This window comes from Chelonoidis abingdonii, chromosome 4 (genome assembly GCF_003597395.2).
Source record: "Chelonoidis abingdonii isolate Lonesome George chromosome 4, CheloAbing_2.0, whole genome shotgun sequence".
In the NCBI taxonomy this organism is placed as follows: Eukaryota; Metazoa; Chordata; order Testudines; family Testudinidae; genus Chelonoidis; species Chelonoidis abingdonii.
Genome location: NC_133772.1, coordinates 37,233,411 through 37,259,065, shown reverse-complemented (window position 1 = coordinate 37,259,065; position 25,655 = coordinate 37,233,411). Strand labels below are relative to the sequence as shown.

Genomic DNA, 25,655 nt, shown 5'->3' with positions numbered 1-25,655 from the left:
GCCCCAGGTATCTGGGCAAGAGGGGGCCCCATGACTGGGCTCTTGGGGGGAGGGAGTATGGCTATCTAGGTTAAGGGGATCCCACAGCTGACCTCTGGAGGGAAGGGGTGCATGTATCTGGGCCAGGGGGGCCCCCACAGCTGGGCTCCTGAGTGGGAGGGGTTGTGGGTGTCTGCTGCCCCAGCTGGGCTTGTGGGGCAAAAGTGGGCAGAGAAACAGGAACTGGATTCTCACAGGGGTCTCACTGGATTCTACTCCTGGGAAATGTGTGTGTGTCTGTATTGTTATACACATACTTGCTGATAGATATTTTGAAATAAATTACCAAAATAATTAAAACTGGAGTGATTAGGGAGTGTTCTTTTGACAGACAAAATATGCAGAATTTTGCAGAATTTTAAAATATTGTGTTCAGAATTTTTAATTTTTTGCACAGAATGCTCCCAGGAGTAAACAGCCAGCTATAAATGATGTGAATGTCAGATCTTCATCCATGCACAGACCTCCTAGAACTCCGCTCCATTGGAGAAGCACACATCTCCAAGCAATTCCTGCGAACGCCTCACTAGGAATTGCTGTATTCCAGAGGCATGACAGTACTTCATGATCTGAAGTATGAATGTTGCTTTTAAACAGCATTGGAGTAACACAGACACATTCACAAAGCTCCTCTGCTGTGAATTTACACTAGTCCATCTGCTCCATAGTCTCAACAAAAGCTTCACCACTGCAGTGACCTCATCGGGTCCTTTATATTGGTGCCCAGGTGGGCCCCTGTTGGTACTGACCACACCACTGTAATTAACCTGTGAGCACACCACCATTTTATTTTACCTAAAGCTGCTCAGAGATTCAAACAGAATTAAATAAAAAATATGGAGCAGTGAGAAAGAAATTAAGTAGTCTACAAAAGGAGGGAAAAAATCCAGTGTCTTCTGATAAGATTTGAGGCGTGCTAGAAAAATGATGTAGAGCTAGAACAAGGCTACTCCATATGGCAGGAGCTGCAGGGAAGACACACAATAAGTGAAAATGAACAAAATGGAGGCATGGCCTAAGACAAAGGAGAAGGCAAGTGGAGATGAAGGAACTCAGCAGCTGCCACCCATCCTCAAATCCAAAAGCCTTCCTTCTCAAGCACAGCCATGCTAATTCGATACTTATCAAAGCTGCCACAGCCATGCCTCATTACAGAGGAAATTTTCCCATGGAGGACTAGGCCCAGGGGAGGGGGAGGGGGAAGAGGAGCAAAGGCACAGGGTGCTCTACTTTTAAAATCATATATGCTTTTCTTTAAAAGATTTAATGCTAATTCAGTTTGTAAATCGTGTCCATTCCAGGACCTTATCTTGGCCTTTCTACAACACCGGCATCATCAAGCACACTCAAAGCTCTGGCCTCTGCATAACTATCAGCTAGGTTTCAACATTTTTAGAAATGATAAAAATCCCTTAGCTATGAGCATGAACTCCTGTAATCCTTCAGCGTGTGTACAGAGCCTTATTAAAATGATCCAGGCTCTCTTAGCAGCAGGCAGGCATCTTGAAGAGGTCATTTTCACAGCTACAAGGTATTAGCAATAAGCATCTAACAGCTTTTTCAGCTCTGAGCTAAACCTAATAAATACTAATAAAGAGGTAGGCGAAAATTCCTTCCCAGCTTCACTGCCAGAGGTGGGTGAGCATGACAGCAGGATTTGTTTCACTTCCCTCTGAAACACCATGGACACATTGCAGGCCTCGGCTTGCCGTTCCTTTAAGCAGAGGAAAATTCTCTTTGGTATTCTGAGGGAATGTTTTATTTAGAACTCTGCTCAAAACTCTCCCTGAAGGAAGCCTTCCCAGGTTAACTGGGAAATAAAATGTTTCCAGCTATTAATTGGTATCTCTATAAAGCTGTCTGAACAATGTATCTCAAAGGACTTAACCAATATTAAAGCCTCCCAACAGCCCTGTGACAACTATCATTATTCTCATTTTACACAGGAGGAAACTGAGGCAAAGGAGTAAAGTAACAGAGAAAGTCAATGACGACTCCAACTGGAATGAAATCAATTTCCAGTCACCTGCTCTAACCACTAGCCCCATTAGAGTACCTCCCTGAAGCACTACCTCTCACCTTATCACTCTTCAGTTGTTATCTCTGCATAGTCTTCTTCCCTCTGCTAGCCCATACAGAGAATGAAGTTCCACAGTGCTTCCAAAAGGTATTTCCAGTCTTTCATTACCATAGGGCAGAAGTTGCTCAAAGGTACTACAGATGCATGCCATACAGGAACCAGCAGGGAATGACCAAGGGCAAAACAGGCCTGCCAGGATAGAACTTCTTTACATGTTGATGGCTCAGTGACACCACGTTCTTCAGCCCTTGTGGAGGATGAGGTCCCTTTAAAGCAGTGGTCCCCAACCTTTTTGTGACCAGTAGCACATTCATGTGTTCAGAAGAGCGTGGCAGGCACCAACAGTTTTTCAAGGCTTATTTTGTATTTGTACATTAAACAATACAAAACATATTTAATATTACATAATATATGAATCCACAGAGAAGAGAGAAGCTGGAGAAAAGCCACGAGGACAGAGCACTCCGGTGCCCGCAGCCCTGGAGTACTCTGTCCCCAGCAGGCGCAAGGCCCCAGATTCTCTTCTCTGCTGGGCACTAGGCGGGCTCCTCACCTGCCGGGGACCGAGAACACCAGCACCTGCAGCCCCAGAGTTCTCTATCCCTGGCAGGCGTGGGGCCACAGCTTCTCTCCCCTGCTGGGAACTAGGCCCCGCACCTGCCGGGAACAGAGAACACCGCATCCACAGCCTGAGTTCTCTGTCCCCGGCAGGTCCCCTGCTGGGCACTAGGTGGGCACACAAATGCCCCGCCGGGCACCACGGCACCCGCGGGCACCATGCTGGGGACCATTGCTTTAAAGAGTTGGCCTTTTTAAAACGATGATGGGACATTTGGCCTATTCTTTGGCAAGGGGAAGAGCTGTTCCTCTGCAGCCTTTTCTCTGCAGTTGTGGAATCACTTAGAACTGTCAACCATGCCAGCAGTAGTGCTGCTGAACATACCTGAAGTCATAATGCTCTGTGATTTTCATAGGAACACCTATTCAAAACAGCCATATAGCATGCTTCGTGCTATATGGAGAGAGATCCCTCCTCTCCAAACTGGCTAGTAAAAGATTGATGGGTGGGCAAGCAGGGATTTTGTTAGTTGTTTTCGGTGGTTTGGGGGGGGGGGGGGTTGCATGAGCTAGTGAAATTTTCAAATGACTTTGCAAGACAAGTTTAAAGGGCAGAAAGGGGCATAAGCAGAGGGTCTAACAGGAAAAGCCCCAGGTAACTTTTAAGAGGTTTAGAACTCATAAACAAAATAATATCCAGCTGAAAAGCTCAGCCCAAAAACGTTGCTATTTTGCCATTTCTAAGACAATTACAGGAGCCCATAAGAGGGATTTTTCTAGGTTCAGAGTTTTGACATTCAAAGTTTTTATACTCCCATTTAGCACTGCAGACAAACGCAAAGAGCAAGGCAATTCAGAGTCAAAGCTGAAAATCTAGGATGACATGTGAGAGCTATATGGTTCCTTGTGACCCCCCAACAGGAGGTCCCATACAGACTGAAATCAGCATATAATCTTAAACCCAAAATTCACACTCATTGGGACAGAAGACACGCATAACCCACCTACTGCCACAGAATCACACCAGCACAGGGAATTTCTATGCCAAGCATAGATCTGGCTGAACACCATCTTCAAAGAACCTCCATTGCAAGGGGAATTCAAGAATGGACCAAGGCAGTGCAGTATCCTGACAATTCTCCATTGCTGCAAGCAACATAGAAGCTATGGCAACAGAGAAGTGCAAATCAGGGTCAAACCCCAGCATTTCCTTAATTGTGGAACCACAAACTGTTTCCCTTCAGGCCCTGTGCTAGTCCTAATGCCAGTGCAAGGTTGGGTGTGTCTAATCGTGCTTAAGTGCTTCTGAATCATGGATCCCAAAATATCACTGCCGTTGCAGATGCTTCTATAAACACACCAACAGGGTGAGATCAGAGCGTCCTGGCCTTAATTCTGAGTTTCAGGGTTTGGTGGAATTTCATTCTGCCCTGGCATACTACTTTCACATGAGATGCTGTAAAACAATCCTCTTGACCGCTCCTCCAAAAGCAGCATAAAGAGCCTTTCATAGAAAGGAGCAATGTGTATGTATTTAAAAAAAAAAAAAAAGTGGAGTTGTTTTAAACGTATGGAACTAACTTTAATCTGCAGATTTAGAAGTTAAATAAAAATCACCTGAAGATGTAATTTAAATATGCATGATGTCTTTAGCAACCATTTTCAGAGCCTTTTGTGATAGGAAGGCGGGAGAGTTAATCTTCTCATGTGAAGTTTACACAGTGACTAATCACATAGTCGGTTGACAAAACTGCTTTTGCTTTCTTCAATCCAGCCTCATTTCTGAAATATCAAGTACCTTATATTGGACACAACTGTATATCAAAGTCACATCCAACAACAAAACTTGGAGATCCTAACAAAGAATTCAAGGTCTCCACATTAGGAGACTACTTTAAAGAGGTCTAGTCAGAGAGTAAACCCTACTCCTCTGCTTAATATGTAAATTTTTTTTTTTTTTTTAAAAAGCCCCACAGCACTACCTCAAACCGAACCGCTGTTGCCCTAGAACAGTGGTGGGCAATCTGCAGCCCATCAGGGTAATCCACTGGTAGGCCGCAAGAGTTTGTTTACATTGATTGTCCGCAGGCAGGGCTGCCCGCAGCTCCCAGTGGCCGCGGTTCACCGTTCCTGGCCCACGGGAGCTGCAGGAAGCAGCGGCCAGCACATTCCTGCAGCCCACGCCACTTCCTGCAGCTCCCATTGGCTGGGAACAGCGAACCACGGCCACTGGGAGCTGCGGGCAGCCGTGCCTGTGGACAATCAATGTAAACAAACTCTCACGGCCTGCCAGCGGATTACTCTGGTGGACCACGTGCAGCCCACAGGTTGCCCACCACTGCCCTAGAAGCTATTATACTGCTTACCCATCTAAAGCTCTTTAACAATTGCATTGTTGTGATACTTCTAATAACTGCTTCCATTTATAGAGAACAAAACACTTTAAAAGCATAAATTTGTGTACAAAGGTCACTCTTCCCTCCATAGAAATTCAGCTTCCTTTGGGATGAATGAGCAGCTGACTAACAACACCACCTAAGACTACTCAATAGTTTAGGACCAGAAGTCAAGGAAAATTTTATATCCAGTTGAAACCACACAAGGAACGTTAGCCAGGACATGAAGGCTAACAATTAATCATTAAAATTACACTGGGATCTCTAATTACCTTGATTATAAACCTCCTGGGGAAAAGAGACTGTACAGCACCAAGCACACTGCAGTGATCAATTAACAGTTACTGAGCAGTGCCTGTTACGCATTCATAAAAAAAGAAACCACATCCAGCAGCACAAATCATCTCTAATATCATGCTGAATCAATGGTTCAGTACTCTCAGAGGGAAGAGTCACCACTGAATCACCAAAGCCCTTTAAGTGTTCTTCTTTAGAAGATTTCCATCCACATACTGACTTGGCATAACCCTGCTTACCTCGCAAAATCAGACAGATTCATTGTGCAATCACAGCTGGCTTCTATTCTGTTACTGCTGAAGGGAATGTACTAAATAATAGAAAATGTACTAAAAGTTTTGTTTCTGCTAATTTTATAGAACTTTAAGTAACTTCAGTTTATTCTGCTTGCACAGAGGGAAGTACTGTAAAGCTATGTAGAAGGAAGAAAGCTTAACTGATGAACTATAGAGTAACATTTAGAAAAGCATTTTCACCTTTTAACTCACAGGCTGCACAGAAGATATAGACTGTATAACAAGATTATGTTTGATCTGGAATCACAACAAATTACTCCCAAGAGCGTTTCAGAGTAGCAGCCGTGTTAGTCTGTATCCGCAAAAAGAACAGGAGTACTTGTGGCACCTTAGAGACCGACAAATTTATTTGAGCATAAGCTTTCATGGGCTACAGCCCACTTCATCAGATGCATGCAGTGGAAAATACAGTAGGAAGATTTTACACACACACACGAACATGAAAAAGTGGGTGTTACCACACACTCTCATGAGAGTGATCAGTTAAGGTGAGCTATTACCAGCAGGAGAGAAAAAAAGTTTGTAGTGGTAATCAAAATGGTCCACTTACAGCAGTTGACAAAAAGGTGTGAGGAACAGTGGAGGGAGAAATAGTTTTACTTTGATAATAGCTCACCTGAACTGATCACTCTCCTTAGAGGGGGTACAGTAACACCCATTGTTTCATATTGCGTGTGCGTGTATTTTTATATATATATATCTTCCTACTGTATTTTCCACTGCATGCATCTGCAGAAGTGGGCTGTAGTCCATGACAGCTTATGCTCAAATAAATGTGTTAGTCTCTAAGGTGCTATAAGTACTCCTGTTCTTTTTTCCAAGAAAGTGGAGTTCAGCTCATTCACTGTATTTTCTAAGTTTTACAGAAGACCCATGTACAAAATAATTTGCTCTAACAGACTGAGCCTGCTAAACCAAGAATACTGCACACAGGAGCGACGTAGGACTGAATGGTAGACTGACTGCTCTGTATTGCTGTCTGCACTCTACCCTTGCTAACATAGCTCAGCAATCCATAGTTCATGACCTGCAGAGTCTGCTTTGGGATTTACACTTTGAGCTTAGACAGTCACAAGGACATTATTAGCTTCCATTCACTTTAGGCTCTATATCAAATAAGAATTGTTGAAAGAATAAACAATGTTTTTCTCTATAGTATCTCCAAGATTCATAGTGACAATTCCACACAAGTCAGCCCTTCACATTTAAGGAATTATCCCGCCTCTTGATTTGAATGCATTTATGAAGCTCATAAGGCAAGGCAAGAACCAAAGATGCAAACAGTTAAGTTTCAACTACAGTATTTCAACTGTTTTCTCCAAGTAGCATTGTCATCTGCACTGTTAACAGCTTTAGCCCAATTTTAATTATGTATAGAGAGCTTTTATCACCCAGGGGATTAAATTGGTTCTTATATCCTCTCTCATTAATCAGCCCAAAATCAGGCTTCAAAGTACACCAAGTTGGATTCCACTTATGAAAATGATGATAAGAAAAACCACTGTGTCCTTTTGGAAATCAAATTCTTCAAGAAACTGAATTAACTTCTTTTATAAAACTCCTAAATATGCACACACTACGGCTGTCAAGTGATTTAAAAAAATCGTGATTAATCACGCTGTTAAGCAATAATAGAATACAATTTATTTAAATATTTTTGGATGTTTTCTACATTTTCAAATATATTTATTTCAATTACAACAGAGAATACAAAGTGTATAGTGCTCAGTTTAAATTTATTTTTTATTACAAGTATTTCACTGTAAAAAATAGTATTTTTCAGTTCACCTAATACAAGTACTGTAGTGCAATCTCTATCATGAAAGTTGAATTTACAAATGTGGAATTATATAAAAAACCTGCATTCAAAAATAAAACAATGTAAAACTTTAGAGCCTACAAAGTCCACTCCGTCCTACTGTCTTGTTCAGCCATCACTCAAACAAGTTTGTTTCATTTGCAGGAGATAATTGTTGCCCACTTCTTGTTACCATGTCACCTGAAAGCGAGAACAGGCATTCCTATAGCACTGTGTGTAGCCAGATCACAAGATACTTAACATGTCAAATGCCCTGAAGATTCATATGTCCCTTCATACTTCAACCACCATTCCAGAGGACATGTGTCCATGCTGACGACAGGTTCTGCTCGATACTATACAAAGCAGTGCGACCAACGCATGTTCATTTTCATCATCTGAGTCAGAATGCTACTAGCAGAAGACTGATTTTATTTTTTGGTGGATCAGGTTTCTGTAGTTTCCACACTGGAGTGTTGCTCTTTTAAGACTTCTGAAAGCATGCTCCACACTTAGTCCTCTCAGATTTTGAAGGTACTTCAGATTTCTAAACGTGGTCAAGTGCAATATTATCTTTGAAATCTCACATTGGTACTTTCTTGCATTTTGTCAACAAATGTGTGCTGGATCATCCTCCGAAACTGCTATAACATGAAAATATATGGCAGAATGTAGGTAAAACACAGGAGAATACAATTATCCTTAAAGAGTTCAGCAAGAATTTTAATTAAACCCTTTTTTTTTTCAATGAGCGTCATCAGCATGGAAGTATGTCCTCTGGAATGATGTCGAAGCATGAAGGGCATACAATCGTTAGCATATCTAGCATGTAAATACCTTGTAATGCCGGCTTACAGAAGTGTCAATGTGAATGCCTGTTCTCATTTCAGGTGACATTGGAAATAAGAAGCAGGCCAGCACTATATCCCATGAAATGCAAACCAAAATTGTTGTCTTCGTTGATTGGCTGAACAAGAGTAGGACTAAGTGGACTTGTAAGGCTTCTAAGTTTGACCTTTTTTGTTACGTAACTGTACCCAAAAACAAAACAATCTACATTTGTAAACTGCACTTTCATGATAAAGATATTGCACTACAGTACTTGTCTGATGTGAATTGAAAAATACTGTTTTTTCTCATTTTTAGAGTGCAAATATTAGCAATCAAAAATAGTAATATAAAGTGAGCACTGTACACTTTATATTGTGTTGTAATTGAAATCAGTATATTTGAAAATGTAGAAAAACATCCAATAATATTTAAATAAATTTCATTTGGTATTCTATTGCTTAACAGTGTGATTAAAACTGGGGTTAATCGCGATTATTTTTTTTTGAGTTAATCGTGTAAGTTTACTGCGATTAATTGACTGAGCTAGCACAGATCATTTCACTACTTCCCCTACCTCTCCACTCTGTAGTAAACCCCTGGAGAAAACCAGAAGCGCAATACACAAATAACTAGCACTGTAACTTTGTTCCACAAATGAGCCTACAGAAGACATTAACTAGTAAGATCACTATTGATCAGAGGGGAAAAGGTTGCAGTTGGATATTCTTTGAAAATATATAGTGCAAAACTAAGTCTGATTAGTAAAATGTTGTTTCACTCAGAAACACTTCCTATCTAGAAGGATAACGAACTACTATGCAGCGGGAGGAGAAAGGAGAATCTCCTTTTCAGCATTCAAAATGGAATAGGAAGATCAGTATTGGCAGGAAGCTTGCAGGGCAGAGATGGCATTTGGCCCCAAAGAGGAATTGAACATGCCAGCTGGGAATGGGAACGTAAAAGAACAATGCAAGCCTGCTGGCCAGTCCCAAACAAAAGCTATTAAGAGATGAGCCAGCTGGGTAAGGGAAAAAGCCAGCAGGAAAGGGGCTGGAACGCTGAGGGAGCTTTGATGGTCATTTCAGCTATTACAAGCTCACTGGCAATGCAAACGCTCCACAGTGCCGACCAAATGAATCCCATCCCCGCCTCTCAGAGTGGAAGAGGGATCAACTAACTGTTGAAGGTGTTAATAAATGAGTGTTTTTACCCGTGCTGGCATTAGTTCTTCTGTCAGAAAGCCAGCAGGGCCTAAAGCAGTGAAGGGAGTGTTTGTACTAACAGAGACTTTTAGGCAAAGCTGGCATGAACCAGGCAGAGATGAGCTATGCATGCCTAAGAACACTGTCAAAAATACATCGTGTGTGTGTTTCTGTTCAATTTGATTGTACTGAAGAGGAAGCTTAATTCAGAGACTAGGATTTACATATTCTCAAGAGTTCTTAGTACAGATATATGAGAGACATTTTCCCTGGATTGGAGACAACTAGCTTACATAAAACTACTGAACTAAAAGAGGCGGGGGGCAAGTGCTTCATTTGTTTAAGTGTGGAGAGTCTTGGTGCATACACTGAATCCTTATCTAGCCTGAAGTCCTTGCTCCTGACAATCCAAAGATTCTCAAACTGTGGTCCATGCAGAGGTGGCTAGTTACCTAGTGCTGGATTCTGTACCCTATTTCCAGTTGCTAAACTGCATGGGGAAACAGCTAAAAATGCAGTAAGAACTATTAATATTTCTCTTCTACTTAAGCATTTGCTGATGTTACCACAGGGATATTATGCAATAACAACTGGGAGGGGATGGTCTGTATGATTCGGAACGGGAGGGCAGTTCGCCCACTAGATAGTATATCTGTATTTAGGTGTGGTCCATGCTATGAAAGAGTTCAAGCATCCCTGTACTAGAGGCAACAAGAGTTCTGGCGGTGAGATTTGTTATGGGTTTCTGAATATCAGTTCCAGTTTCTTATGCAAACAACGTTGTGTTTGCGCTGTTGGTTTAGCATTGATCATATTTTGAGTTAGTTATTGACACCCTAGTTTGTGCTAACATCTGCTTAACTAGCTGGATACTTAGTTCTGTATTCTTTGGACCAGTATGGGGGGAAAAAAAACAAACAGAAATTTTTATCTGTATTGCTAAAAAGCGTTACAGAATGACTGGTAAATTCTGAACTGGGTACTGCTCTCCAAATAAGGATGCATTTACATGTGTGTTTAGCAGCAGACTTTTCTCATGTCTAACTTTGATGTGAATCTCTCTATTTAAAAAAAAAAAAATCAATTGTAGCCAATGCAAAACTCCATTACCCATCACAGCACCAGACTGAGAGCAGGCAAATCCTCCCAGTTTGAATCTACTGAGTGTTAGCGTTATCTTGGAATTATTTTTACATTGCTTGAACTAGGCCCTCATTAATAGAGCTACACAGGGCAGGCGCTTCCATTTAGGCATCCTAGGCAGTTGCCTAGGGCGCCAGGATTTGGGAAAGCGGCAATTCGGTTATGGGGGGTGTCCTTCTGCGCTCCAGGTCTTCGGCGGCAATTTTGCGGTGGGTCCTTCACTCGCTCCGGGACCCGCTGCTGAAGTGCTCCGAAGACCGGGAGCGCGGAAGGACCCCTCCCGCCGCAGAACTGCCACCGACAGGGAGCGCGGAAGGACCTCCGCCTAGGGCACCAAAAACCCTGGCGCCGCTCCTGGAGCTACCAGGTATGATGATTCAGATTTAACATTTCATGCAATGATGCTGGAACAGCATCAGTCCAGCCATGGCACACAGGTTCTCAATATCCCTGGTCTTCTAGAAAGCCTTTACCCAATGAGCCTGGCTGTACGACAAGGGCAGAAAAAAACAACAGGAAAAAGAAAACAGGGACTGTCCAAGACATCAGTGTCTTTCTAGGAATACCCAAGCCTTCTTGCCAATTATCTTCCAATAAATTTAGCAGATAAATGAATGTGTTCAACCTTCTGACTGAGAACCGCAAAGCTACGGTACAGGAACAGCAGGCAATTATTCTGCGACATATACTAGCCTTATCTGAATAATAATGTTTGTGAACATTTATTTTTACTTTTTAAAATATACACAATAGGAGTTGTCTTTTCCAATACTGGAATGGGAATCCATTGACATCATTAGAAACACCAGTTGTCTTACCTTATGAATTTAGATCTATTTGCTGAGATTGTTCTCTGATATTAAGCTGCCATGTTTACAAGTTCCAAACTCATGAGAAACACTCACACAGTGAACACAGAGTACACTACAGCACATGTAATTAAGTGCAGAAAAAGAAAGCACAACCGCTACAGAAGTATAAAGCTCAAATGCAACCACAGGTAGACCAATGGGCTTTCAGTTTCAAATTTTACCATCCTAGCATCCCTTTTTCATGATTACTTGACCTTATAAAGATAAGGTTATACACTCTAGTATAGTCACTTTCCAGAGAAAAAGGAAGCAGGAGTTCAGCTGCAAGAAGAGTTCCCCCAGAAGCAACCAGCCATCAGACGTTATTAAAACACATAATCAATGTATGGGAGAAAGAGTTGCTTGAGCTGACGAGAACAAGCTAATCCCTTTAAAGCCCCCTAACACTTTTACATTTCATCAGCTGAAGTCACTGATGCAACCAATTTTGGCAGTCAGGACTCAGTCACAGGAAACACACAAATAACACAGCAACTGGCCTGCGGCACCTAATCTAGTAGCGGCTGAGAAAAATGCAGCATACGTGATTGTGACTGCTTAAAGTAACTCTTTCAGCGATTTAGCTATAACACTAATTTCCAAAAACTTCAGTCAGTGACAACCACCACTCACGTGGAAGGTATGTGTGGTAAACTAGTAAGGGGGTACATACGACACTAGGATGCTTCAGAATATCGAAAGACAGAAAGAAAACTGCAGGCAAGTCCCTGGAGTCTTCTAAACCAGCAGGGTGTGAAGAAAACAAGGACTATGGAGAAGCTAAAGAGTGTGCATGCACATCTTTTCTCACAGGTAACTAGGGCTGAACACCTCGGCTAAGGTAACTCTTTATGGGTGATGCAGGTGAAACAATATCAGAGATAAAAGTGATGGAGCAAGACAACAAATTAATTGCTGAAGGCCCAACATGTCTCTTGAAAATATTAATGGTGGTCTTGGGACTGTGTTTATACATCAGTTTTTCCTTCACTACTGAGAAAAATAACAATAGTACCAAAGAATGTAATACCTCACAAAGTTGGAGATACTGTAATTATGGTAAGAATAAGCCAGCACAGCTTCGGTGGAGCTAAAGTCATGCCTCTCTCACATACCAGAATTCTCTCAAATGTGACAACAGTGGATAAAGGGACAAAAAAGGGGAAATAATTTAATCTTTCAAGAAGTTTTGATGAAGGTCCTTCACACAGCTATTAAGAAAATCTGGTAAGCAGAAGGAAAAGGCAGAATCCTTTCATGGATTGGAAACTGTTTGAGAGAGGAAAGAGAACAAGAATATACAAGTCTCAGCTGAGAAAGATGTTAATATATCAGGCTGCCTCAGGTATCAGTATTATAGTAGTTAATCTGGACAAGGCGTGAAAAGTGAAGAGGCAAAATATAGTGAGCACAAAGTCATTCAAACTTTTAAAACTAGGGAGAATTAAAATTGGGAAGAGGGACAAAGTAACAAATTAAACTTAATCCAAATAAATGCAAAATACTACACAACAGAGAGACCAACATAAACCACTCATGTACTGATGAGTTTGATGGACTGGATAATCTACCAGATCTTTTCCTTTGACCTAGGCATCATCATGTACAGCTCAATAAAGACATCTCAGCATGCAGCCATGGTCCACAAACCAACTAAGATGTTAGGCAGCTATCAAGGGAGGTTAGAAAGTATTATGGACAATCCTTTATTCAGATATTTAATTGTATGTATTTGCCTTGAACACTGTGCTCAGTTTTGGTTATCTTGTACCAAACATTATAGAAACAAGAAGAATAAAGAAGCAGAAAAAAAGGTTTCTCACTACAAGGAGAAAGAAAGAGAAATTAAATGGGAGCAAAATAAAATCTAAAAAGGAAGCATTTTAAATGTAAGTATACGTCATATATGGAACTTGATGTTGCTGGATAATATTTAGACAGATTTTTAAAACTCAGACACACTAGATACATGCATTTGTAATTGCAGTTGTAGTTACACTAAAATAAAATAAAAACTACACAAGCTCTCAGCCATTTTCTTCAGGGCATAATCTGATTATCAGCTGGGGTCAGGAAGAAATTCTTAAATCAGACAGCATTCCCCCAATTGGTCAGATGCATTACACTTTTTTGTTGCTTTTTTATTTTTGCTTTGGATTTGTTGTGATTTACTCAAAAGTACTTTGTATAAGACATCTAGCAGAAAAGATACTAGATGGATCATTGTTCTTGTCTAGCAAGACAGTTTCTATATTTGTATGAATGACTTTATACAAAGATTGTCTCATATCTCTGCCTTAAGAAAGCTCTACTAACCTCTTTTATTAACTATCATTATTTTAATACTAGCATAACTAATGCAACAGTTTCTTAAGTAAGAATATCTCATTACTCACATAGCATAGGTCCCAGAATTCAGGTTTGATTTCTCTATATAGTTATTTCAAGCATGGGGGGAAATGTAACAACAAGAGAAGTAATACAAGTCCAGGTATTGTACCTCTGAATACTGGTATACCAACCTGATGCCAATACAAATCAAGATGTATAAGTCAGAGAAAGAAATGACACTGTGGTAATGAGCAGGGACTGTGAATAAACTATGAACATTTTAGAGGTCCCTCTGTGTGAACACAGTCATTCATTCATTCCAATGCAGACTTTTCTGGCATTGAGTTGAACACCCACACCAAACCTTTTTGTATACCAAGAAAGTTATGCTACCCAGTTATCAATGCTCGTTTGTAAAATCCTTAAGCATGCAGACTGTTCAGATCAGCTGTCAGAAGACCATTTTCCAGCAGGGAAAATGAAAACCCTGCACCAATACTACTTCCATCCTTCCCTTCCGATATTTGAAGAGAATCTGTTTCTACATTTTTAGAAGTTTAAAGGACCAGTTGAATGAATTCTATTCATAAGAATTCCAAATCCTCCCCTAACAAAAGCAAAACAGGAAAGAATTATTTTTTTCTTTCAGTTTTTAGGTTGAATATAGGAACTTTTTCACCTTAGTCCAGGCCCCATTTTTGATACATACTTCATCCCTACCTATCCGCAACTGCCCATAAAAGTCACAACATGCCCTGAACTACAGTGGTTTTTACCAGACTCCTAAGCTGTAAGTTACATACTCTCTCTACAACTCCCTATACATATATGTACCATATAGACAGAGTACAGAAAATACACTACACTAAAACCCCCCATAGCTACACACCCAGAGCCTCCCCATAGATACAGGCACCTTGTAGCCCCATGCAACAGATAAACCCTTCACATAGATTATCTATGCCTATATGCCCCTCACATCCCATGTCCCCAGGCAGACCTCCCTGTCACATTGCCCTGCTATAGAAATGCTCCCATACAGAACCCTATGGACACCCCGCAAACACCTCGTGCCCTGCATACATCGCACCCCCCATACACCACCCCCACAGCATATACCACCATGCAGACCCGTGCACATCACCCCAAATATCTAACCCCTTGTATGCCACCCCCATGCAGACCCCTACACATCAGCCGCATATCATCCCACATACCCCATTCCCTGCCCTGCCCGCTCCCCCCACCAAACCACCTCCTGCCCACACACGCCCTGCCCTTTACCCCCCAGACACCCAGGAGCTCCAGGCGGGGGGAGGAGGGGCGCCCCATCCTTCCCCCAGTCCTTGGGGCAGCCGAGCCCCCACACGCTCATCACACACTCCTAGCCCCACCCGGGGCGGGAGGAGGGTGTCTGCGGCCGCTGCCCCGCGGGGAGCCGGCTCCTTACCACTGGGCAGAGGGCGGTGTCCGTGCGCGCGGTCCCGACGGGAGTCCCCGTGCCCGCTCCGCATCCTCCTTAGGGCGCTACCAGCTGCCGGCTCCAGCCCCGCCAGCGGCGACTCTCACAATGAAACTGAGCGAGCAGGCAGCCCCCGCGCCGCGCGCCTCCCCCTCCCATCCCAAGGGCTGTCGTATTGCCCCGGCGCTCGATCCGCCCGACGCATCTCGGGAAATGTAGTCCTTTCTCCTCCCGCGCTTTCCGGCTGGCGCCGTCCCCCACCACAGTCCCGGGAGCTGAGGCCGGTGGGTTATTCCCGTAGGACGGTCAGTGACTGTGCGGCGGCGCCCATTCCCTGCTCGGGGACATTGAAGGCGCGCGAGCAGGGAGGGAGACTATAAAGGGCTATAGAGTTAAATCGTCTACAATGTGCGGAGTTAGCTCAAATGGGCGAGCGTTCGCATAGCGTGCGAGAGGTGGCGGAATCGACACCCGTTTTCTCTTACAGAGCTTTTCCTCTTTTGTATTTTCATAACTTCATTAAATGAGAGCAAGTCCCACAGGAAAAAAAACGGGGGCTCAATACCGCTAAATAATTTAAATCAAGCGAGCCACCAATCATTTCAGTTGTAACAAAACAAAACAAAAAAAAGGGAGAGTGGGGGTTACAGCTGGCACTTTATCATTGCATTTAGTTATAATTATCTGTCATTTATTATTTATACAAGGGGAGGAGATGACTGTTCTTTTGCCATAAACAAACAAGACGAGATCTCTGCTCTCCAGTCTGATCTCCACGTTATAAAAAATCCGTCCCAGGTAGCTCTGTCTGACTACTTGGTTTGCAGTGTTATAAACGAGGCAATGCACTAAAGATTATATTATGTGCGTGATTTGGGGGATTCAGACAATAGCTGGATGCCTTGCACTCCAGGCCTCCTGGCCTGGGTGTTTTCTGTCAATCCACTAACATCCCTTCTTATCTTTGGCACCATTTGCTGAAAATGAGTTATTAAAAGAGACCGAGGAAATCATTAACATATGCAAATGTTATTTAGTGATGAATTTTGCAAGATTAAAAATATCTGCTTCACCCAGGAGATTAATCCAGCCCAGAAATAATGAAAAATAAAGACAAGATATTCATGGGGAAAAACTGGAAGACTGGTTTTCTTAGAATGGGCGCACCAAAAATACTCAACTATTACAAAGAAGAAGAAATAGGGCTGTGAAAATCATTACTCGCATTTAACGAGTATAATTATTAAAAAAAAAGAAACTCATATTTTTAATCCAAGTACTAATTAGAAACTGAAATTAAGGTGAAAAATCAAATAAAGAGTTCACATGTCCAATAGGAGACCTTATTGAATAATTAATTACCCTTCCAAGTATCTTCAACTTCTAATAGTCTAGGAGTTTAACTTTTGAACATTCAGAAATCCAGAAGTAACAAAGTATAAGCGTTTGTTCAAGGACTCAATTAACAGTTTAATTTATTTTAGATACTGATATATGAAGGATGATTTGGGGAGGAAATCTGAGCTCTAATCCTGTCTATGCTAGAAATTTTACTGTTTGACTTTGGTCAAATCATTTCATCACTCTGTCCCTGCTCTGTAAAGTGGGGGTACTACTACTTCCTTTATTTGTCTTGGTTATTTAGACTGCAAGTGCTTTGGGGCAGGGACTGTCTCTTACTATGTATATGTACAGTGCCTAGCACAATAGGTATAACACAAACAGTAGTAAATAAATGGCATCACTTAGTTCAGTGTTTTAAGACTTTGGGGTGGGTTGTTCCAAGGTGTCTTTATTTTCCCCCTCTTGATACCTCTTCTACCATCAAAGTCTTCATACCTCCATGATCCTCCTCATAATAAGGAGAGCTGGATGTGGCACCCTGTGAAACTCATCACTGCCACTCTGTGCATTGAGGGGAAAGTACTTTGAAGATGATAAAAGCCTGGCCCCCTCATCAGGGCTAAAAGCAGTGCCTGTGTGATAGCCCCATGGCTGGTGGATGAGGGACCTAGTTCAGGACACACCCTCTGAATCCACCAGGTGGGAACACATTACACTTTCATGAAATTGCCAAACTGGTCCTTAGAGTTACAAAAATCAACAATGGACTGTGAATTATTGCACTATATTTTTTAAATCTGTTTCCTCAAAGAGAGCAATATAGCCACAACTCACTTTTAAAACGAGTAGGCACTGGAATCTATCTTCTGTTTGTTTGCATCAGTGTCATGTGTAGATATTTTGTATACACCATATGAAGTATGAGTTGTGCCTTCCTGCAGGATCTTGCTAGCTGCTGCTTCACTTTTGCACTTCTCTACTTTGAAAAGGTATTGTTTCCAAGCTACAGTCTGGAGAAGAGCTACAAACACCTGCACATGCATAACAATTCAAAACACTCAGCTTCTTTCGTAACATTTAATTTACAATATGACACCTGGAGGTCTCCACAGAAATCTTTCAAAGTACTAATACAGTATCTTTGCCACTCAGGACAGTGACTTTAATGGCAAGTGTCCTATGAAACTGAGGAAGGAACAGTTCAAGTCGGATAGCATTACCAGAAATTCCGCTTGAAAGGGGACTCTTGGCCATTGCAAAGTGATTAAGTGGCGCTTAAGATAGTAACATCCATAAAATTTTAGGTAGCCATGGATTTGCTACAATACTATTAATGAACAGAAAATATTGACTAACACAATTGCAAAGTGTGTGATTTTTTTATCCAGCCTGGGATTTTGCGGTAGTCTTATAAAATCTTAAGGTTTTATGATTCCATAAACATATGAATTATCCAGATGTCAGCAAAACTGTCTTGTAAAGGTATATAAATTTACACTGGTTTTTAATGTGAAAGCAAAATCCATTTAATTCCCCTCTTTCATCAGCAGCTATGCAAACCACATGCAGAACATTTCTCTAGTAAACTTGTTCTTAGGGACCAGCTTCTCTCACTCTCCATGATAGCTTTTCATGATGCAGTTTCAATGAGTAAAACAAAATCCAAGCAAAATCTTGGATGATATTGGAATACGTAAGCCACAGAGAAAATAAAAGCATAATGCAGAGTTCAGCCACAGGAGTAAAGGAAACTGAGCCTGCAATGCCCTCTGCAGGCTGCCAGAGAACTTTTCTATAAGCTCCTACAGAGTTTCATGCCATTTGAAATATTAAGTGAGAAAAAAAGTCCTAGAAACATCATTGACAGATTAAATAGCTAGTTTATGTAGTTTAGAAAGGCCTTCTTTACTGAGTCATCTAATCCATTCCCCAGTGCTGTGACAAGATTGGTTTCTTTATCTCAGACACATCCCTGATAAAATTTCCAGTAATTTTCATCAGCTTCAACGTCAGCAATTCCACAGTCTCCCTTGGCAACTTGTTCCATAGCTGAAATGGAAAATAATTCTGTATTTACCTACATTCTTAAACCCATTGCAAGTGGTTTTGTTCTTATTGACTAACACTGCTACGGTAGCATTATAGTCTTTGACTAAATTACATCATCAATGCTCTTCAGGGTGTACTCCACACACATCTTCTAACTGAAGCATAAACATTCCAATTATTGTTAAGCAATTGTATCGCATAATAGCAGGAAAAGAGGTCAGAGTTGAATGTGTTATTTGAGTGTCTAAAGTTAATTCTTAAACGTAGATTTTTGGTAGGGAATGTATGAACTGATAGTATTCACATCTTTGGGCTAGATCCTCTGGGGCAGCACTGATGAATGGGCCTAAAGGAACTACTTATAACTCCTTGATTTTCTTTCCTGACATAGGTTAGAGTAGCTTCCGAGTATTCTACTCTATACCAGCTGGCAGTGATCCCCAAGCCACATCTCTTCTTCCCCACTTTCAACATGCCCCTGCACAGGGGCTGCAGGAGATTTAGTTTAGATCAGTGGTCCCCAACCTTCTCGTCTGGTGGGCGCCAGATGAAGGACCGTGACGGCAGTCAAGCATCTGCCGAAATGCCACCGAATTTCGGTGGCAACGTCTCTTGATGATGTTGCTTGTCGGCGGCAAGGGACGTCATTGAGAGGCGTCACCACTGAAATGCCGCCAAATTTCGGCAGCATTTCGGTGGATGCTCGATCGCCAGCCAGGACACGGACGCATTTAGATGCCCCGTTGGGGACCCCTGGTTTAGATGGTCGGTACGTTATTATTATTTGTATAGCAGTAGCACCTGGACACCCCAGTCATGGACTAGAACCCGATTGTGCTATCAGGGTTTCCATGCACCAGGGGACTCCACAGCTGAGGATTTGTAGCTGGCTACTGCTCCCTCTGGGCTGCTTGTATAGCCCAAAGAGGCAGAGTGGACCAATGATCCTGGCAGGTTCTGTATATGTCCTTATTACCATTTCCAGACATGATCCATGTTTTCTTTTTTATTAAATGTAATAGTTTTGGTATTATTTGTTACTTTTGGTCGCAACCTTTAATGTCAAAACAACCAGTTTTCTACCTGGACATGTTGGAGTAGCTACACTGCAATATCAATCATTACATTATGTGGGGCAGCACTGGGAACTAGAGTGTGTTTGGGGTGGGCATGCATTTGGCCACTCTCTATTTTCAATAGTCACATTCTGGTAGTGTACGTTTGTTGACTTCTCCTTTGCTATGTTGTCTTCTTAATCTCCAGTTCCCTGTTCCAGGAACACTTCCCTCTCCACCTCCCAGGGGTCAACTAGTTACAGCAGCAGTGTTTCCAATTTAGTGGTTTTCCAACTCCCACTCTAATTTAATTCCTGGGAAAACACTGCTCCTCTTCTCTTATCCCTGAAAGTGGAGACTGTCAGACGCCCCTCCGCAGGATGCTTTTTCCAGTCTGATACCTACTGAAGAGAGATAGAAGCTGTTGGATTTTCCCCATGCACAAGCTCTATTGCAATAGTCACATGTCTTCAGGCAACAAGTAGATTTGGAGCAGGAAAAGGCTAATGCAAACAAAGGAGGAAGTGATCATGTGTTTGACTCTCAACATAAGCTACATCTAGTTCTAGTACATTCAGTGCCTTAGTACAGCTACATAAGTACTGTATGGGAGCCAGACTTTTACCTTCCTTTTGCCTTCGGAGATTACCGTGTTTCTGGATCAGAAAAAGAGGTAAAACCGAATTCTAATGGAAAGAAATGGATTTAGACACATTATTAACTATAATGCAAGCCCACCCGCCATGCTGGATCCAAGCTCAGCTGGCTAGCCCGAGACTCTGCCTGTGGAACAATGTTCACTCAGTTATATCTGGCATGCTAGTATAAGCCCTGCTTGCATGAAGCTGTCTACCCAGGCTGTGAGGCTCACTCTTAAGCTGCAGTATAGATGCACCCTGAATCTCCACCCCCACAGGCTGGGTGTTCCTCACCCATTCCTACCAGGCAGGATATCACTGTACCTGGAGTCCCTCCCTACCAATCTTTACCAGTTATTTCCTCTGAGCATGGGGAATCCCTGCTCACTGTGGGTAGGTTTTCCCAGAAACTTCTTAATAAAGAGCGAGCTGAAGTCCACCCATCTACCTCACTTTATCAGTGGATTCCCTCTTGGCTGGGGGACTGGGCAGTGTGTTGTGCCATGAAGAGGCTCCCCTTTGGTGGTCCCCCTGATGAATTAAAATGGGAGCCAGCCAGCAAGGCTGACCATCCCTTGGCCACCAAAGACTGTCAAAGGTAATGGAGGAGATGGAACCAAGAGGATTAGGGTGCAGCTAGGGGCTGGGGAGAAAAATGGTGCCTCAGTTGTCAGACAGCATCCTCTGTAATGTGGCTGTATTGGTGAGCAGTGGCGCTGCCAGGGAAGCTGAGATTTGGGGGTGTGGGGGAGTCAGAGGAGCTACAAATGAGGACAGCCTTCTTTTGGGGGAGTATGGTGTTTGGATGGCTGGAGGGAACTATGGAAGATAGCACAGAGGTTGGGGTAGGTGAGAGGGGATAGGGGCCCAGTTGGAGACACTGGGGGAAAGGGAATTTGGGGAACTGAGAAATTGGGTTCTGATGGCAGAAGGAGGTTGGCCTAAAAAGGTGGTTTTGGCAGGGGGAGTTAGTCCTGTCATAATACTGCCATAGACTTGCATTTGTTCTAGTTCCTGGAATCACACTGAATATGTTCAGAGTCTGAGCAATAAGCAATTTGATTTGCTCTATGGTTATCATTTGTCATCAGCCCTAGCCATGGTTTGTAGGGGTGTAGATCACAGCCATTCAACTTTAATTTCCTTGACGGAATTTATTTTAGTGTGGGAGGGAAGGGGTTTTGCTTCAGCAGACCTTTCATTAACCCTTGGCCAGATCTCCGCATCCAGCTGTCTCCCTTGGGTTAGTGAGCACTTGTGTGTAACAGAAATGAACACTTTGGAAGTAGGGCTGTCGATTAATCGCAGTTAACTCATTAAATAAAAAAAATTAATCATGATTAAAAAAATTAATCACAATTAATGGCACTGTTAAAGGATAGAATGCCAACTGAAATTTATTACATATTTTGGGTATTTTTCAACATTTTCAAGTGTATTGATTTCTATTACAACACAGAATACAAAGTGTAGACTGCTCACTTATATTATTATTTTTATTACAAATATTTGCCCTGTAAAAATTATAAACAAAAGAAATGGTATTTTTCAAGTCACCTCAGACAAATACTGAAGTGCAGCGGTTTTCAAACTTTTTTTCTGGTGACCTAGTTGAAGAAAATTGTTGATGCCCACGACCCAGTGGAGCTGGGGATGAGAGGTTTGGGGTGTAGGAGAGGCTCAGGGCTGGGGCAGAGGGTTGGGTTGCCAGAGGGGGTTCAGGGCTTTGGACTGAGGATGAGCAGTTTGAGGTGCAGGAGGGGGCTCCAGGTTTGGTGGGGCGCTCAGGGCTGGAGCAGGGGATTGGAGCGCAGGGTTGGGGCATGGGCTTACCTCTGTCGGCTCCCGGTCAGCGACACAGCAGGGGTGCAGAGGCAGGCTTCCCGCCTGTCCTCCCACTGTGGACTGCACTGCATCCCAGAAATAGCCAGCAACAGGTCTGGCTCCTACGTAGAGGTGTGCAAACAGCCTTACCCGCCGGCACCCCCGCCCCAGCTCCCATTGCCCAGGAACTCCATTGGCCAATGGGAATTAAGAGCTGGTGCTCAGGGCAGGGGCAGCATGCAGAGCCCCATGGCCCTCCTGCCTAGGAGACAGACCTGATGCTGGCTGCTTCCGGGGTGCAGTGCAGTGTCAGAACAGATAGGGACTATTAGTTTTTACTGGCTGGCTACCAGTGGCTTGCATTCCGCAACCCAAAGTTTGAAAACCACTGTTGTAGGGCAATCTCTTTATCGTGAAAGTGTAACTTACAGATGTAGACTTTTTTTGTTACATAACTGGATTCAAAAACAAAACAATGTGAAACTTTAGAGCCTACAAGTCCACTCAGTCCTACTTCTTGTTCAGCCAATCGCAAAGACAAACAAGTTTGTTCACATTTACAGGATATACTGCTGCCTGCTTCTTATTTCCAGTATCATCTGAAAGTGAGAACAGGCATTTAATGCCACTTTTCTAGCCAGCATTACAAGGTATTTACGTACCAGATACGCTAAACATTCATATGCCCTTTAATGCTTCACCCATCATTCCAGAGGACATGCTTCCATGTCAATGGTGCTCACAAAAAAAATAATGTGTTAATTAAATTTGTGACTAAACTCCTTGGAGGAGTTGCCTGTTCTGTGTTACCCACATTCTGCCATATATTTCATGTTATAGCAATCTCAGATGATGACCCAGCACATGTTCGTTTTAAGAACGCTTTCACAGCAGATTTGACAAAATGCAAAGAAGGTACTAATGTGAGATTTCTGAAAATAGCTACAGCACTTGACCCAAGGTTTAAGAATCTGAAGTGCCGTCCAAAATCTTAAAGAGCAACTCTCAGATGCAGAAACTACAGAACCCAAACCACCAAAAAAGAAAATCAACCTTCTGGTGACATCTGACTCAGATGATGAAAATTAACATGCGTCGGTCCGCACTGCTTTGGATAGTTATTGAGCAGAACCTGTTATCAGCATGGACGCATGTTCTCTGGAATGATGGTTGAAGCATGAAGGTATATATGAATCTGTAGTGCACCTGGCATGTAAATATCTTGTGACACCAGCTGTAACAGTGCCATGCGAACCTCTGTTCTCACTTTCAGGTGACACTGTAAACAAGAAACAGGCAGCATTATCTCCTGCAAATTGTAACCAAACTCGTTTGTCTGAGTGATTGGCTGAAGTAGGACTGAGTGGACCTAAAATCCCTGTAAGCTGCGGAACCAGCCCAGCGGGGACCTGCCGTGGCCGGGGTGGCCCCCACCCATGCCCAAACCTAGCCGTGGCTGGGGGAGGGATGCCTATCCCATGGCCCCAGCCTTGGAGCTGCTGCAGGGAGAGAGCTGGGGGGATTCCTCTCTCACCGCTGTATCCCCAGAACACCCTCCTGCACAGACAAACCCCTCATCCCCGGCCCCATCCCAGAGGCAGCACCCCCAGCCGGAGTCCTCACCCCCTGCACCAGCCCTGAGCCCCTCATGCCCAGCCCCAACTCCCAGCGCACACCCCCAGCCAGAGCCCGTCCCCCACCCCACACACCCAAACCCTCTGCCCCAGCTCTGAGCCCTTCATCCCCATCCGCACCCCAGAACCCTCACACACACCCCCACCCCAACCCTCTGCCCAGCGTTGAGTCCCTCATCCCTCACCCCATCACCTCCTGTCAAGGTTCCTTCCCCATTCTGAACTTTAGGGTACAAATGTGGGGATCTGCATGGACACTTCTAAGCTTAATTATTAGCTTAGATCTGATAACTCTGCCACCATCCAGAAATTTCAGTGTCTGGAGCACTTCTTGTCCCCCCTAAAACCATCCCCTCCCTGGGCAGCCTTGAGAGGCTTCACCAATTCCCTGGTGAACACAGATCCAAACCCCTTGGATTTTAAAACAAGGAGAAATGAACCATCACCGAATTAACAAAATTATATATTATATACATTGCTTATATATGCTGTCGATTGGCTATTAGATGACCGCCGTTCACATGTGTGTGCGTCCCACCACTCCCTGGGGGTGTGCGCACATGTGTTGGGTCCCAGCTGCCTCCCTGCCCCCCTCATTGAAGCAGGTGTGGCAGGGTTATGCCTGGAGAAACTGCAGAGGGCAGCAGTTGACGTCGGGGCTGGCTGGAGGCAGGGCAGGGGCTGACTGGAGGTAGGGTCTGGGCTGCAGGCAGCTGGCAAGGGGCGTGGAGCTGCGTTTGGAGACAGGGTGTTGGGGCGGGCTGGCTTCAGGCTCAGGGCCGCAGGGGGTGAGCAGGGTTTGCTGCTGGAGCAGAGGATGTGCGGACTGGTGGCTTCAGGCAGTGGGGTGCAGCAGGAGTGGACTGAGACAGGGCACGGGGTGCGGTCTGGGCCGTGCAGGGCGGTTGGCAGCAGTGTGTTTGGGGCTGGCTGGCTTTGGCTCAGGGCTTGCAGGGGTGATGTGGCAGGGTTGGCTGGAGACAGGGGACGGGCGTTTGGCAAGGGGCTGGCTGTGGGCACGGGGTGCAGAGCTGTGCTGCTGGCAGTGGGGCCGGACTGGTGTGGACAGGTCAGGAGTTGCAGCAGATGGCAGCTGGAAACCCCAGCCCTTTAGGTGCCCAAACCCCCTTCTACCCTTGGCCCCGGACCTTTTTAAATAACCGGCTCAGGAGCGCTGAGGATAATGGGGAAGGCGGGGCTCGGCAGCTATTTAAAGACGTGGAGGTTGCAGAGGCAGCTGGAGCCCCGGGCCTTTAAATAGCCCAGGAGCCCCTCCTGCCCCAGGGCTCCAGCCGTGGTTGTGGGGCTTGCGCACTTCTGGCCGGAGCTCAGACAGTTAAGAGCGGGGTTGCCGCCACTCCAGCGGAGCCGCGGGGCTTGCCGCGCTCCAGCTGGAGTTGTGTGCAAGCCCGCGGCTCCGGACGGACAGCGGCAAAGCCTTGCCACCCCGCTCTTCCCGGCCAGAGAGCGGCAAAGCCCCGCGACCCCGCTCTCCCAGCCTCCCCTCCTTCGAGCCCCGGCCAGAGCGCAGCAAACCCCGCTCGACCCTGGCTGCGAGCTCTAAGGCTTCGGAGAGCTGGGGCTGCGCCCAGTGCCCGCCAGTGCTTTCGCTCAAAGGAGCGGGGACCATGAAGACCCCGGAGCAGACCGCAGCTGTGAGACCGGCCGTAAGTAAAAAAAAAAAATTAAAAAGGTGCCTAAGGCGCAGGGCCCTCTTAGGCGCAGGGCTGATTTCACCAGATTGGCCAAATTGGCCTAAAGCGGAGCCTGGCTCTTTGTTTTGGAGTGGTTGTTCGCTCTTGGGACTAAGGGGACCAGACGTCCATT

The 25,655-nt window shown here is 44.1% G+C and overlaps 1 protein-coding gene across 2 annotated transcripts in view; it reads right to left on the bottom strand.

Annotated features, from left to right (window-relative positions):
• The window catches only part of LOC116820747 (uncharacterized), a 186,998-nt gene extending 171,557 nt beyond the window's left edge, over positions 1-15,441 (bottom strand). For both annotated transcript variants that reach the window (XM_075065066.1, XM_075065065.1), the window contains exon 1: positions 15,273-15,441. The gene's annotated coding sequence lies outside the window, so the exon portion shown is untranslated. The remainder of the gene's footprint in view (positions 1-15,272) is intronic.
• Positions 15,442-25,655: the final 10,214 nt, after the last annotated feature.